This window comes from Ictidomys tridecemlineatus, unplaced genomic scaffold, assembly GCF_052094955.1.
Source record: "Ictidomys tridecemlineatus isolate mIctTri1 unplaced genomic scaffold, mIctTri1.hap1 Scaffold_61, whole genome shotgun sequence".
Lineage (NCBI taxonomy): Eukaryota > Metazoa > Chordata > Mammalia > Rodentia > Sciuridae > Ictidomys > Ictidomys tridecemlineatus.
This window is the reverse complement of record NW_027524175.1, coordinates 1,584,773-1,601,432: the sequence shown is the minus strand read 5'-3', so window position 1 is coordinate 1,601,432 and position 16,660 is coordinate 1,584,773. Positions and strand designations below refer to the sequence as shown.

At 53.0% G+C, this 16,660-nt stretch overlaps 1 protein-coding gene and 1 non-coding gene across 2 annotated transcripts in view; one reads left to right on the top strand and one right to left on the bottom strand.

Annotated features, from left to right (window-relative positions):
* LOC144364817 (echinoderm microtubule-associated protein-like 1) overlaps window positions 1-16,660 on the top strand; it is a 65,686-nt gene that overhangs the window by 12,945 nt on the left and 36,081 nt on the right. The gene's annotated exons all lie outside the window — the stretch shown is intronic.
* On the bottom strand, window positions 14,560-14,667 carry LOC120886999 (U6 spliceosomal RNA). Its single transcript, XR_005730171.2, has one exon. It is a non-coding gene; the product is annotated as a U6 spliceosomal RNA (small nuclear RNA).

Below are 16,660 nucleotides of genomic sequence, written 5' to 3'. Positions count from 1 at the left end.
CTAATCCCTTGATAGGGATTAACTGAGTGGTAGCTGAAGTGGTGGGTGTGGCTGGAGGAGGTGGGAATTGGGGGTGTGGCTTTGGGATGTATATTTGTATCTGGCAAAATAGAGTCTCTCTCTGCTTCTTGATCCCCATGTTAGCTGCTTCCTTCTTCCACATACTCCCCCATGATGTTCATCCTCACCTCGAGCCTCAAGGAATGGAGCCTACTGTCTATGGGTGGAAACTCTGAAACTGTGAGCCCCTGAATGAACCTTTTCTCTCTACAATTGCGCTGGTTGTGTCATTTGGTCACAGCAGCGAAAAAGCTGGCTGAAACACCTGGGGAGGCCTTTTGGCACAGCCCAGGATGCAGCTTCCCGGCAGGCATGAAGCACAGGAGAGAGGGGTCAGGCAGGGTCTGCAGGGGAAGCTCGGAGATGCAGCATATTGTCATCTATGGAGATGTTGATATTTAGCAGCAAGTATCTACATGTTGTCTCAGTGTCCTCTTAGTGTCATCCTGGTGGTTGCAGCTGGGTGTCTTGTTCTTGTTCCTGACACTTAGTAGGTTGTCATCCATGTTGGATCTTCTGTGTATGGTGTGCCAAGACTATTCTGGCTCTATGGTTGTGCCTTGTCCTCCCGACCCCTCCCATCTCCTGTTGAAATGTGTCCATCCCTTGGGACTCAGCTTCAGCCTGCCTCCTGGGTGAACTCTTCTATGATCCTGAGGGTTGCTTGTCTCTCCTGTTTCCATGCACCTCCAACAATGCTGGCTTCATCCTGTCCTGTTCTGTCCTATCCTGTCCCATCTTGCACTGTGGTTGGCCCCGAGTGCCTTCATTTCTACCATTAGCTGGATGCTCCTTGAGGGCTGGTGGCTGAGCTGCTTTTTTGTTTGACGCTCTGCATAGTGCCCGGCATGCCTCGTAGGTGCCTCCAGTGCTGTAGTTATGCAGAGGCCTGTGGTCTGTATCATGGTGACTGTAGAGAGAGAACCTCTGGTCCTGAAAGCCTTTCAGTTTTACCAAAACATTTTTTGTGTTACACAGTAACGAGCGGCCTGCATTCACAGCCAGCCTGCCTCTGGTTATGGCAGGTGGAGCCAGAGCATGGGGCTTGCAGGGTCATGGGCCAGGGGCATTTGTGCGAGACTCAGCAGGACACCCCTGTATGCGTTCATTTGTTCACTGTGGCCTCTAAAGGCAGGCAGGGCTCTGCAGGTTCAGCTGACGGAACTGCCATCTGTCCACCCTTGGAGGCATTTCCTGAGAGATGGTGCAGTCCATGCAGAACCCTGTGCACTCCACCTGCGGACCACTGTAGGAGCTTTTCAAGGCACACCCTGTTTCTGTTCCATCCACTGACCTTAGGAAGTGACCCCAATGTGAACAGTCTCCCCTCTAGTGTTTTGCAGGTTTTTGTTTTGTTTTGTTTCTTGAGATACATCTTGTGTTGCTGGGCTGGTCTTGACCTCCTGGGCTCAGGCCATCCTCGTGCCCCTGCCTCCCTGGAAACGGGGCCTGTCCTTCCTTGTCTCAGGAACTCTCAGGTGGGTGAGGTAGCATGTTGGCGCATACCCCGCCTCGTGTGGACAGTGGGCAGGCGGGTGGGCCATGACCTAGCAGGGCAGCGGACAGCAGTGGCAGGGCTCCCAGCTGTCCTGGCGTCTCCTCTTGGTGGTTTCCAGGCTGTGTCCACAGCCATCTGTTGGCTCACCTTTTAAAGCACTTGATTTAAAAAGAGGTTAAGATACGGGCAGTTTTGTCTTTTATTCTGCGAGTTTTGTTTCTTCCCCCTGGACCTTGAATATTGTTCATAGCTGCTGTGCCTTGCTTTGAGAAAACCTGACTTTCAGATTTCTGAATATAGAAAACATATACCATTACAAGGTTTTGTATAGAACACATGGTATTGTCTTAAAACTTCTGATTCCCTGTCTGCTCAAATGTCCTATTTAACGAGCTTTGTGTTCCATAGCCACGTGTGGAATAAGTTGGCTTGCACTTTGTTTTCAATTCCTCTTCTCCCTCAAATCTCAGTGTGACATGTCTAAAGGGACCGTTGGTCACTGTAGCTGAGCAGGAGTGCAGCCTTGCTCCTGTGGTTTCCTCCTGGGATGAACAGATGCCCGGAAGCATGTCCAGTGCTTGAACAGAGCCCTGGTAGGCATCCTGGGGACCTGGTTGGTGCTCTGCCTGTTTGCTGGGTCCCTCCCCAGCTCAGGGTGCCCCTCAGATACCTCATATCTGGGCAGAGCACCTGAGTCAGGCCCGTAATCCCTCATCTGTGATTTCAAATTCAGTAAGCTCTGGACCTCAAATGCTTTAGGTAACTAGTTTGTTGATGGACTGACCTGACCTGAAATTACTTTTGGTGAAACAGAAACTCCCAAGTTGAACCATCTGGCCCCTCGAGGTTTCTGCTGACTCTAGAGCTCTGCCTTCTGTAGAGGTGTTTTTGATTGCAGGTGCTGCCTTAGACTGGGTATTGGCAATATCTAAAATTTGCTCCACATATCCATTCTAAAGTCTGAATCCAAATTCAGAAATATTCTGGGTCCCAGAGGCTTGAGTAAGTCTGAATGCCATTGTGTCCTGATGACCCAGCTGGACCTGTACCCACATTAGTTCCTAGGGCCACACGCTGTCACATCCTTATCTGTGGACACTGGCCCAGCACTTGTGACATTCCTGTGGAAACCTGGCCCGTGGGTGAATGTGTCCCTGGAGAACTGTGAGGCCATTATACCACAGTCACCTGTCACAGCATCCTCTGGAAGGAGCAGGTGTCTGGGGAGCCAGGCAGCCAGACTTGGTAGAATCTTGTCCCGAGAAAGCCAAGTTCAGGAGGGTTCAGTGACTTTGACAACTGGCTTGTTCCTTCCGTCCTTCTTGCCCTGCACAGCAGGAACCTGCATTTCTTTATAAACAAAGCCTGGCGGTGGCTTGTGAGTAGTGTGACTCTCCACATCTGCTCAGCATTTGCACTACGGTTTCCCGGAAGTGTCTCCTCTCACGCTGGACAGGCCGCCATCAGCCTTTTCCACTGATGAGGAAGCTGAGGCTAAGCAGCTTTTCCAAGCCTGTGGACTCCAGGGACCATCCTTTCCTGTTATGCTGCCCTCTAGGCCCTCACATTATTTGTGGATTCCCGCCTGTCCCCCCATCTAGAACTCAGCTCACCCTCAACGCCCCGTCCAGGAGTGATGGCTCTTTTCAGATGCCTAGGACAAGCTGCTTGACCTTGTGCCCAGATCCCTGTTCCTCATCTGTGCCAGTCTGACGTGGTGCTTGTTTTGGGGACTGAGGAGTCTCCTCGGGGCTCTCATTGGTGTCTGCTGTTGATGCCCAGGTAGTAGTCATTACATCTCTCAGTTGCTACATGGTAGATCTCAAGAGTTCTCAGCATGAAGATGATAAGCAGGTGGTGAAGTGGTGGGCCCCTTAAGTGGCCCAATTTAGCCATCCCCATGTGTACATCTATCAGAACAATACATTCTACCCCCTAAATACATATAATTATTATTTGCCAACTAAAAGAATCCTAGCCGATCACATGGAGAAGCCTTTCCCAACTTTCCTTTCTTTGCCGCACACCCAGATTCATCTGTCTGGGACCCTCTCACGTGCTCCCTGTATCTTATGGGGCTCACTTCACACGCAGTCCTGTGTCATGTTCTGGTAAGCCTGTCTTTGGGCTATTTTTTTGTTGTGCACACATTGTAAATGTGCTTACGCAAACTGAGCCAGCTACGGTGTCGCTCGATAGTGTGGTTCATGGCCCCATCGTAGCGTGGTTGGTGCAGCATGTGACTAGGCTCCCATTTGGCCAGCTTTGGGACTGTGCGCTGCCTCACTGGACAAGAGAGTGAGAGCCATGTGATGGCATCGATGCCGTCCAGAGGGCACTGCATGCTACTTTGGCAGTTCAGGCTTGCTGGGATTACTGGGTGCCTGGGCAGCTGCAGGGTCCCTGGTTAGGTCACCAACTTGGCATTTGGGTACCTGATTGAGGGTGTGCGCTCAGGTGTGCCTATGTGACAACAAAAGAGTTGGATATGGACTGAGAGAGCAAGTTAGCCAGTGAATGTTTTCTATCCTAAATCTAAAAATGTAGCTGATGATTCTTTTCTGAATCACGTCCCCAGGGTGACTCCTTTCTGGTTGCTGGACTAGGGTTGTCCTGGCTCACAAGCCATCTGGCCTTTTGGGCAAGCAAAAAGATGTCTGTCAGCGTTTCTCCTCTGTTCCACGCCTGTCTGCCACCCTTTCACCATTGCCTGGGGTCCTCCTGCAGCCCATTGTCCCTTCACTCGGGTGCATTGGCCCTAGCATTGTGAGGGACTCAGGGTGTCAGGATTTAGTGGCATGAAGGATAGGCAGACAGGGCTGCTGACAATGTCAGGGGTCAGGACAACCTGTGAGCAGAGGCTGCAGGTAGTTCGGGGCCCTCTGCTGGGCCTCAGTTGCCAACTGCTTTGTCACTTGGTTTTGCAAGCATGTGAGCGCGTAGAATTGAGTGCGGCCCTTCTCTGTCAGTATGTGGAGAGTGGGAGTGGCAGAGGGGCTGCTAACGAGCTTGCCAAGCATCTGTTCCCACTCTATTGGCTCTGGGTTGTCCTCCTCAAGGCCACGCATGTAGGGTGCTTCCCTTTGAAGTGAAGGGCCTGCTACCCCAGACTCTTTGTTAGCACCCCTTCTTGAGGAAAGATGATTAATCTTGTTATCGAGCAGAAGGATTATGGGTAGGGCTGAACCAGTTTTGTGTGCTCTGAAAAACCAACCCTGTTGGTCTTGGGTTTCCATTGAGGGAGAACAAAGGACAGCCTCATGCAAGAGAAAGGCCGGCTTTGGATTTAAGGGAAAATATAAAGCTGTGGCTTAGCTTTTATTTTTTTTAATCATTGTCTTCAAGGCAAAATTCAGATGCCCTAGCAAACACATTTACATAGGAAGTGTATAAAAGTGTAGTTGTGGAAGAAGATAAACAGTGGAGTAGCCAAAACAACCAGCCTGTTAAAAACCATGGCGTTTCGAGAGGACTGTCGACTTGCAGGTCATTAGACTGATCCTAATGAAAAAATAGTGGTCAGATTCCACCAATACGATGGAATGCAGGCTGGAGTTCAGACAAATTGGATGTTTATTTTTATGGTCTGGAAAACCTGACCTGAGAGTCCCTTTTGCGCCTGCGGTGAGGTTGCTGGCACCCAGGTTGGTGGCCAGAATGCACCTCGCCTGCCAGGAGACCCCTTCTCGGCTGGCCGGGGCCACTGGCTTCAATACTGCAGTTGCCGGCCCAGATCTGGAGCCGGTGACGCAGATCTGTGCGTTTGCCTTCCACAACGGCTGTGAGGTCATGACTTCTAAGAGTTGGGGACACAGAAGGCAAGGTAGATTTGTCCTCATTTTCATGTAAAGGACCTGACAAGATCAGGACAAAACTCATTTCAGAAGAGACTGAAGAGTAACAAACCTTCCAAAAGGAAGGCCAATGAGACAGGGTTGAGATTGTGCACTCTCCTCCAGTGGGTCAGTGACTGTGAGACAGGCGTGGTCAGACCAGCCACTGTCACGGCTCATCCAGGCTGTGGCGCCCGTGTCCTGACTCCCACCCAGTGGTGGTAGCATGTAGGTCCTTTCCCAGGCTGCGGATCGTACTCCCCAAGAAGAATGCCATCCTGGGTGGGACTCTGAGGGCCTTATTCTTGCAAAGACAAACAACCAGTGCCTGCTAGTGTATGTGCTTGTCATCCCTCTCTGCAGTCCTGGGGAAGGATGGGCCCCCTCAGGTTTACAGCTAAAACAGCTGAGGCTCAGAGAGGCAAAGTAAACTGCTCAAGGTCACACAGCTAGGGAGGGGCAGAATCTGTATTCAAACCGACTTGATTCCAGAATGTTCTTGTGGAACCCATAGCTCATGGCTGAGCACTGCCTGGTCGTTTTGGTGTCTGTGAGCTTGAATTTTCCCCCATGCTAAAACCAAGATCTGTGAGGTTTTGTTTGAGAACTGTGGATGTTAGCACAGCAGTGGTACTGCCTCTCGTGTCGTGATTAATAGTGATTAATTTTAGAGAAATTAACAATTGTTCTATTTTTCTTGTAAAAACAATGGTTTCCCTTTGTGTTTCTTTGTTGAAGGGGATGAATGAGCCCTGTCTTAGATAGCCAGCGCCATCAGCTCTGGGCAACACCCCTGCGTTCCAGAAGAACAGCCTCCATTGTGTGGTGGGCTTGGTTCAGGAGGAGAGCTCCGTGGGGACCAGTGAGGACCCTGCACATCGCTGTGTTGGGCATGAGAGCCAAGGGAATTTTTAGGGTGTTTGAGATATTCTTCTTTATGGTTTGAAGATAATGACTTGGGCCACTCCAGCACGGGTTCTGTGTAGAGGAGGGGCGGCCCCAGGAGAGCCTGGTGGGCAGGGCTCCCAGTGACACTGCTGGCTGCAGATAGTCCTCCTGGCTCTGGCCTCCTGCTGGGGTCCTGTGCTGTGTTTGTCCCTCTGCCTCAGGCTGTGAACCTGCCCTTCAAGGTGCAGACTGGGTACGTATGCCCGAGGGCAGGGGCACCACCTGGAGGACCTGTCCATTTGATTTGCATCCCAGGACACTCTGTCCACAGGCAGTGGACACTCTGTATGCTATAGGTGACAGCGCCAGGGACGTAGAGGCTGGAGGGAGGCCTCACTCTGCCCAAGTGACCAGGGGCCACTGACCTCTGGAGCGCAGATTCCTGGTCCCCAGGCTTTCTCCTAAGTTTGGCCAACTTGAGAGGTGAATGTTTGGTTTGAAGTGGGGAAAGGGGGGTGGGGCAGAAAGGCTGTCAGGTGCACCCTACCTGCTGGGGTTAGGGTTAGGGTTAGGCTATCAGGTGGGCCCTACCTGCCGGGGGCTCACTGCTGGCTGATGCTAAGAGAAGAAGGGTGCATTTTGAAGGCACCGTGACTGCCTGATGTCTTTCTGCTGCATACCCTTCAGTTTGGCCCTGTAGGTCAGTGGCTCTCAAGCCTGTGGTCTGTCTTGCATTTAAATGGCTCTTTTCTGATACAAGCTTTTGTAACATGGTGGAGCCAGGTGCCATAGCCCATGCCTAAAATCCCGGTGACTTAGGAGGCTGAGGTGGGAGAATTGGAAGTTTGATGCCAGCCTCAGCCATTTAGTGTCTCAAAATTACAAAAAGGACTAGGGGGGCGGGTAGCTCAGTGGTAGAGTTTCCCTGGGTTCAATCCTCAATACAAAAAGAAAGAAAAAAAAAACAGATTCAGATGATGCAGATGATCCAGAAAATCACGGGGGTTGACATCACCACTGGTGTTGTCAAGAAAACTTGAGGCCGGGGAAGCTGTCACGCCCACAGAGACTGACGAAAGTTCCCTGAAGTTCTCCTATTTTTTTCTGGAAAGCTCAGGTAAGTTCATGGGCAGCAAACACCGTTGTCTTTCTGAGCCATCTGTCTGTTCTCCCGAGTGGACAGGTGCTCCTGGGAGGCTCCAGCTGCAGTGCATAGCACTCTGCCGGGCGCAGCGGGCACAAAGGAAATAACATGTTGGTATTAGTACAAAAGTGGTTTGACCTCAAGGGTTTTGGGGACTCTCAGGGCCTGCCCCTACCATTAAGGGTAAGAAATAGTGACTCACTGGGTGTGTCCTGGAGGCCGCTTTGTGCCGGGTGGCATGCTAGGTGGGGAGGACCCGGGAAACCGAGAGCACAGGCCCTGCGCTCTTGGCACCCAGGTCTGGTAGAGAAGGGGCTGTGACCATGCATGGTGAGCAGGGCCCTGTCCTGGGGGAGGGAGCCCCGCTTGCTGTTCCTGTGGTGGTGACTAGGGGAGTGTCTGGGCTGGGAAGGGTAGAAGGAAGTCAGGTGAAGAAGAGAGGGCCATGCCCACAAGGCAGAAAGATGAGAGAAGGAGAGTGCACAGCCCGAGAACCACAGGAGCGCACTAAGGCCGGCCCAGGAGCTGGGCAGAGGGTGGGGCCGACGAGGTTCATGGGGCTCAGGTCAAGTGCTGAGTGCCTCGCCCCATGGACAGCAGAGACCCACTGCAGAAGTCAAGCAGGGCCATGAGCCAATCCCGTTTGTTTTAGAAAGATCACCGTGACATCACAAAGAGGGATGGGAAGGGACTGGTGGGACTGTGGGCAAGTAAACCAGTTGAGGCCATGGCAGGAGTCCAGAAGCAAATGACCAGGATCAAACCAATGAAGGGACATTGGAGGTGGAATCTATAGATATTTGGAAGATCTTAAATTTTCTAAATATGCAGATGTCTAGAATTAGCAGGATTTGGTGTTTGATATATGGAACCAGTCAAGGACACTCCAAGGTAGATTAATGACTGACTGAACAGTGTTCGTTTGCAAAGCCAGCAGAGTCTGGGAAGAGAGAGGCAGGAGTCACTCCATGTCTCAAGTTCACACATTCATATGCACATACACTCCTGTCCCTGCCCACCTACCTACCTAATCACCTACCTACCCACCTGCTCACCTACCTGCCCACCTACCTACCTATCTACCTACCTACCCTCCTGCTCATCTACTTGCCTATCTATCTACTCATCTGCTCATCTATTTGCCCACCTACCTACCCACCTACCCATCTACCCACCTGCCCACCTACCTACCTATTCACCTACCTACCTACCTACCTATTCACCTACCTACCCACCAGCTCACCTACCTGCCCACCCACCTACCTACCTACCTACCCATCTACCTACCTACCCATCTACCCATCTACCTACCTACACACCTGCCCACCTACCCACCTACCTACCTGCCCACGTACCTACCCACCTGCCCATCTATCTACCTACCCACCTACCTACTCACCTGTTCACCTACCTACCTGCCCACCTGCCCACCTATATACCTGCCTACCTACCTGCCCACCTGCCCACCTATATACCTGCCCACCTACCTGCCTCCCACCCACCCACTTATCCAACTAGCTACCCACCCACCTGCCCACCTACCTATCCACCCACGTAACTACCCATCTATCCACCCACCTACCCATCCACCTACCTACCCCCTACCTACTCACCCACCTACCCCCTACCTACCCACCCACCTACCTACCCCCACCTACCCATCCACCTACCTACTCACCTATTCACCCACCCACCTACCTACTCCCTACCTACCCATCCACCTACCTACTCACCTATTCACCCACCTACCTACCCACCCACCCGCCTATCTACTCCCTACACACCTTCCTACCTACTCACCTATCCACCTACCCACCTACTTACCCACCCACCTGCCTACCTACCTATCCACTCACTTTACCCACACACCTACCTGTTCATCTATCTATCCACCCACCTACCCACCTGCCACCTACCTACCCACCTGCAGGTGCCTGGCATGGGCAAGACCTGGAGCTCAAGGTGCTCTGGCTGTAGATTCCAGCTGAGGTTGAATTGAGGGTTTTCCCAGGGGGAATGTGCACCTGCCCAACGAGGACAAAAAGCTCTCATCAAGAGAGGTATCAGGCTCAGGGGGAAGGCCCCGGGCCTTCCTGGTCCTTTAGACCCGCAAAGAGAGCAAAGCACAGAATCTTAATTCTTTAACTAATTGTTTGGATATGGTTCAACCATGCTTTTAAGTGTAGCACCCTAAGCGTGGCTTTGTGAGCAGCACAGCCTGTGTACTATGTGGTTTGATTCTTGAGCTCACCCACACTTACGTCTTTAAAGGGTGGTACAAATACCAATGACCGTCTATATTTCCTTTTCCCAGCTGAATGTTTTTTTTAAAAGGGGGGTGGCTCTTTTCCCATCTGTGGTTTCACGATTCTTGGAAATTTTACCCTCCTTTCTTTATACTAAGAGGGTGTGTTAACATGGGAATATGTAACAAGTCCCACCACTGTGTACAATATAATGTACCAATAAACAATGGGAAAATAGGGTTACTGGTGGCTTTGGAAGTGACGGTTTCTGTTAGGTGGGATGGCCGAGGTGGGATTGATAATGTCAGAAGCGCCCCTGTCTTCTCTGTGGGTTTAGATAAGTGTTAAGGTCTGTAAACAAGTCAAAATAACACCTGGTATTTTGCCAGGGGAATGTTAGAGTTCGTAAACAAGTCTGGATGGTGCCTGGCAAAATGCCAGAGGGAGTGGTTTGAGAAGTAACAAAAGCAAACCATTAAGTGTGGAGATTCCTTATTGGTTGACTGATGTATCTAGTTTATGCTAATTAAGATAAGTTGTGCAAAATGTATAAATACCTCTGTTGTCCTACAATAAAGGGCTTCTACTCCTGCTGTATCAATGTACAAAGTTATTCGTCACCCCCCTGGTTAGTTTGCTGCAGCCGGACTGTGGCAGATAAGAACCAGGGCCTGGCACTGTGGTGGTGGGAACAGGGTAGTTGGAGGTCTCCCTCTTAGGACTGAAGCAGTGTGGCTCAGGTGGCAGTGTCTGCTGGTTTTCCCCCATGGTGTGGGTGTGCGGCAGACCTGAGAGTGGGGCGAGGCTGGCGGGCGTTCCCCCTGCCCACTCTGCACCCCAGGGTGAGCCCAGCCCATCCTGAGCTGTGGCCCAGCACCGAGCCTCCCCTGGGGTGGGAAGGCTCATTATTCTGCTTTCCTTTACCTTTGAAGATCTTTCTTGATGTGCATTTGTCTAGGATCACGAGGCACATGCACAGGATTTTGGGTTCCATCCCCAACACTGCAAAAGATTAGCAAAATAAAAATGAAAATCAAGACAAATAAGAAGAATAACCAGTTAGAGGGACTCTTAGCCCCCTGCCTGTGACCTGCAGGTGGCTCACCTGCCACCCAGACTGCTGTGGCGCACACTGCCCTGTGCCCATCCAGGGGGATGAAGAGCTGGGCACAGACTGAGTGTGAGGTGGCCAGATGCTGTCACGTGCTGGGGACATCAGCCTGCTGGGTGTTGTAGGTTCACCTGTCTTCAACTCCGCTGCTTGAAACTTTCAGCCCTGCCTGCACTTTAGTCTGTTTTCATAAGGGTGGGGTGGACACAGCATTTCATCTTAGCTAAGCACTGGACGCCCAGTCCCGGAGAGCAAGCTGTGTGCATGCTACTCCTGCGCTGGGTGGTGGCTGGGTGGCCTCCAGAAGAAGGAGCCTGCATCTTTGGTCCCTGCTCTTGATTGTCAGCAGCTCACAGGGAGAGGACTTGAGGGCGATGAGCGAGAGCCTGGACACTGGGACACCTCAGCACCTGTCATCTGTCTTGCTGTCTTCCTGTTGGGATGGATCCTTTGAAAGCAGTTCTGGGTGCTCAGATAAAAGTGCAGGCGAGAGCAGGCCAGAGACGTGGTGTAGGTCTTTCCCAGGAGCCTGGTGGGCTTTCTGAACCAGCCCACTCCCAAGCACAACTCAGGCCTCTCACAGCAGGTGGGGACACAGGCAGTGAGTAGCACTGTGCCTCGCCTGGGCACACCTCCACCAACATACAAGTTCCAGTGTGTATGGAAGTAGCTATGTGTCATGTGCAGGAGGTGGGGGCAGCGGAGGAGGCGCCTGTGTGGCAGATCATGGCCACTCTGTTCACAAGCTCGCCCTCTTCCAGTGACTCGCCACCTGCCTTGAGAAGTGCCCTCCCCCAGCCTCACTGGGAGGTTGAGATGGGCTGGGTGATTACCGACGTGGCCATCCTCGCAGAGACTCCTGAATCAACCTTTAAATTTTTCCTACTTTTTACATTTGAGCCTCTCTGAGTCCGGGGAACAGGGTCATGGTCTCTTATGCACAGATCAAGAGTGTCTGGTGTTGACGGACTTGCCAGGGTGCTAGGACACCAGGTCCTTTGACCTCAAAGCCCTGTCTCTTTATTGGACCCGCAGCGTCGGAGGACATCTGTGGTTAGGCTGGAGTGCACCCCCAGGGGGGCGGTGAGTCAAGAAGCAGGTCCAGGCACAACAGAGACAGGAGTCGCTGGGAGCCCTGAGCAATCAGCCTGCGGACAGCTCAGGGTGCAGGAGAGACCTGGCTGCTCTTTTTTGAACAAAGGCATTCGCTCCTGTGCGCCGTTGCAAATGATGGTAGTAGATGCCCTGGCTTCCAAGCAGAGGGCAGGCTAGCATGTCCTCCCTGTGGTCAGGACTCCCTGGGACTCGAGAGACCTTTGTTTTTAAATTCTATCTGTTGAAGCTTTGCTCCATCATCAGTGGTATTTTTGGATATCAAATGCAGGAGTGTATGTGTGAGAACACAAGTGCACACATGTGGCAGGGACCTGGCAATGACAAGTGGTCACTTGACAGCATTCAGTGATTGGAACTGTAGTAATCATCCTCTCCAGCTTACCTTGCAGGCTGAGGTCAGCAGCGGAGGACACCGACTCCACACAGGCCTGCCTTTTTTCTCCCTCCGCCGAGTCTCTTCTTTCTTTTTTTCAGCCCACTGCGGGCTGCTGCAGCCTCTCTCCAGCCTCTCCTCCGCGCTCCTCCTCTCTGGCCCACCTTGCCCATCAGGCAGGCAGCTTGTCACCAGTACAGTCCATCTATGTTTTCTGGATCCACACTGGGCGCCAGGCCTCGGCAGGCCCAGTTGCCACTCTGCAGCACCATCTCCTCTGGGCAGTGATTCACGCCTCTGCTCTCTGGTCTGAGCCCCGGGCCCTGCGGCCCCTAAGTTCCAGGATGCGGTGGGGAGGCTGGTTGAAGATGTCCACTGGCTGCAGCCAGCCGGTTTCTTCTTTATGACGTTGCCACCGAGAGGCCCTGCTGCCAGCAGAGCAGCTTCTCTCCTTATGTCAGTGTGAGTTCCACCCCATGTGGGTGGTGGCAACCTTGCCGTCATCACACTGCAGCCAAGATGGCTTGGGCACCAGAGCCAGGTGCTTGAGCTGGAGCAGGAGGGCCGGGGTCTTGGCTTCACGTGGCCTGGTTCAGATTGGATGGGCTCTGGGGCTGACGCACCCTCTCTGGGCCTGAATTTCTGTGATCTGTAGAATTGTATTCATGATCAGTGATGCCCATCCCAGCCATTGGGTTTGGTGTAGAAACAAAGGAAGCGACGGGCGTGCCAGGACCCATGACTCTGAGCGCCTGGAGGGGCTGGTTCTCTCTCACTGAGTGCCACATGCCAAGCCCGCTGCCAGGCTCTGGGCAAAGGGTGCAGTGACATCCAAGGTCCCTGCCGTCCAGTGGGGGAGGAGCAGGAACTTCCCTGGAGCCTGTGCTGGGAGACTGGGGGTGCTGTGGGGACTTTGCCTGGTGGTTTGGGCATCATACTCTACCCCTCTTACACAAACTGGGCACCATTGCTTCCAGGAATTGTCACCTGACTGTCCCAGGCTGAGGGGACAGAGGCTGCGAGTGCTGAGGACTTCCCTGGGCTCCACTCCATGCTCCTCCCTGGCATGGCTTTGTGCAGCTGGGGTGGAACCCAGGGCTTCTAGCAGGGATCCACACTGAGCGCAGCCCCAGCCTCTTCTGCTTTCTATGGGGAGACCCGGGCCCTGGAGGCCAAGCTATTGCTCCTGCCACCTACAGGCCAGGTGGGACAGCATCTTGACTGCAGAGACCCCACACCTCACCCTCATCCCCAGGACCCTCTGCTCTGGCCCTGCCTCACTGTTGTCTGTGACAATTAATGCTGCTATGTTGTCCCTGGTAGCCCCAGAGCTCCTGAGGCATGGGACTGCCTTGCTTGGCAAAGGAGCCATGCCGAGCACTTTCTAGAAGCCTATTCTAAGTCCCTGAGTTCGTGACCAGCCAGCCCCAGTCCTGTGTATGGACGCCGCAGACTTTGGTACCCTTCTGAGAAACTTGCTCAGTAGGCTGCGGTGGGAGCAGTGCTGTCATATGCACCTGGAGAGAAAACAGATTTTTTCATATAAAGAATAACTTTAGATAAAAGGTGTCTGTTTACAAACACGGACTTTTTGAGAAGTCTTTCCTCTCAAATGTACAGCGGTCATGCTGAGCCCCTGCTTACCACTGCAGGGAAACCTGGGGCAGTTGTGGGGGAGAGGGCAGCTGGCCACTCTCTATGTGATAGGTCTTCAGCCTGGGGCGTCTGCCTCCGTGCCCTGGCTCTGAGCAGGAGGGGACAGGCCTGATTGCATGGCTGCCTGTCGTTCCTCGGGGAGGGCTGGGTTGAGTCCTGACTCTCAGTGCTGCAGAGCACTGAATCTGGCCCCTGGAGGGTCCTCACTCTACCATGCGCCCTGTTGCTTGTGGAGTGGAGTCCTGCTGCTCCTGTCCCAGCATTGTGGATGCTGCCCTTTGTCCAGGGACTTGAGTGACACCAAGGCCATGCACCAGTATGATACTAGTCCAATTTTGTGTCATCCTGTTTCTTAAAAACAACACTTAGGGCAAAAAGAATTCCATCCCAGAGGTCATTTGAGAGAAGCAAGCTGAAGTCCACTCTGGTGCCAAGGGGAGGACAGCTGTGTGCCTGGGAACGTGGTGCACACCAGAACTTGGTGGTAGCCAGAGCCCAGAAGCAAGGCCAGGGCTAGGACAGTGGGGAGGACTCTCAGGCAGGTCCCGGTGCAGGCTCCTCTGGCCCATTCCCCCACGTCCTCACCAACACTTACTGTTGTCTGTTGATAGCCACCATTCTGACCCGCGTGAGAAACAGCATGGGGCGCTTCAGAATCTGCAGACCATCCCTGCGCAGAGGCCATGCTCATCTTCTCTGTATCGTACGTACTGCCACAGCGAGCACAGGAAGTCACATTGCTGATGCGGAAGCCACTGGCTCCATGTGACTTTGTTGTGGCAGCCCTGGCAAGCCAGCCACCTGGTCTCGTGCCTGGACCTAGCAGGTGGACCCTGCAGGTGGACCCAGCAGGTGGACCCAGCAGGTGGACCCGGGGAATTCTGGGTGTTGGGGCCTGCAGGGCACATGTAGCCTCTGAATGGGGGTGTCACCTGCAGGATGTTTGCCTGAGAAGTACGTGGAGGGCATCGAAGCTGCTGGTACTGTGGCCGTCTGGGTGTCCGTCTCAGGGCAGTTGGCAGGTTATGGCGTTATGGCTCTCGCTCATCATGGCTCTGGCCCTGTGCTCATTTGTGCCATCCTGTGTCTTCCAAGGTTGCGCCCCTGTGCCTCCGGTGGTCTCTGTGCACAAGGGCCTTTCCCCCCCCTGGTCGAGTGGACAGTGAGTGAATACATCATTTTCCTGAGAGCCAGTTATTTAGAATGCCTATATTATTTGGCTGTTTTTTAATTGAGATAAAATATATAACGAGACTTGAGATATTAAGCATTTCCAGTGTACAGCCCATGATGTAGATCACATTCCAGTGCTGAGCGGCATCACCTCTATTTCTAATTCTTCCCTCACCCCAAACAACTCTGCTTATGAAGCAGTAACCCCCTTCTTCCCTCTCCTACTCCTGGTAACTTCTAGTCCACATTCTTTCTCTATGAATCTGCCTGCTCTGGACATTTCATGTAGGTGGAATCCCGTAGTTGTCTTTTTGTGACTGGCTTATTTCTCTTAGTGGTTGTTTTCAAGGTCTGTCCTGCTATACCAAGAATCAGGACGTTATCCCTTTTTATGGCAGCATAGCATTCCCTGTGTGGCTGCAGCCCGTGCTGGCCATCCACCATCTATTCAAGGTCATGGTCTGTTTCCACCTTTGCGTTGCTGTGAGCTTTTCTGCAGTGGCTGTGGGAGTGTGCACACCTTTATGTCCACTCTCAGCCCTGCAGGGTGGGCTCTGAGGACTGGAACCACGGGAACCATGTGTTCTCATGAAACCATGTAGTGTCTCCCACGGGGGCTGCCCCTGAGATCCTGTTGCCAGGCTGCAGGGCCATTTTCCTGGGTTCTGCCCGTGCCCCCTGGCTTCAGTTCTCCTGGTCACAGCAGGTCTGGTCTGGAAAGGGGCAGCTCGTGGTGATTTTAGTTTGCATCCCACTGACTCTTGACCAGGAGCATCTTGTCCTGGGCTCAGTGGCCATTGGTCCATCTTCCTGGGAACTTCATTTAAGGTTTGTGCCCATTTTTAGGTTGCATAAACAACCCAACCCTTTTTGTTATCCAACAAAATGGTTGAAAGTGCAAAGACAAGCATGTGCTGCTGTCAAGGGCAGAGGTTCCTGCACACTCGGCTTTCTAGGGGCCTCTGACGGCTCTGGATATTCAAGGTTAGGGTGATCGTCCGTCCCACCTGCTTTCTCCACTTTTGCCTGTGGCTCACATTTCAGGTGGAGCCTCAAATGGCACTCCAAGAAAGGATCAAACTGCAGTTTCACTTGGAATCTCCGACGGCTCAAGCATTTAAAGTGCACTTTAAGGAGTCAGAGAGCTGGAGTGTCCGTGTGTCTGTGGATGCTCTTTAGCAGTGGCACTGCTCCTGAAGACCCCTGGGCCTGGCTTTCCAGCCTCTCTTGGCCTGGCAGTGTGAAGCTGGGCTTTTAATGTGAAGAGGCAAATGGCCCTGGGTAGATCTGAACGTCAGCCGAGGACTCGGGTTGACCGTCCATTGACAGCAGAGAACCAGTGGAGCCATGGGGCACGGGGACAGGTGCCATGCCAGTTCCCTGCACACGCTGGGCGCTGTGTCCTTAGCTGGGCCGAGGCTTCCCGTTGCGTGCAGCTTGGAGCGCGCAGCTGCAGGGGCGTTGAAGCTGGGCTGAGTGTGGAGGCGCTGGGGAGCGCACCTTGCTCTGCCTTCTGGGACGGGCAGCTCCGGCCCTCGCGCTTCTCCTTAGGACGATTAAGA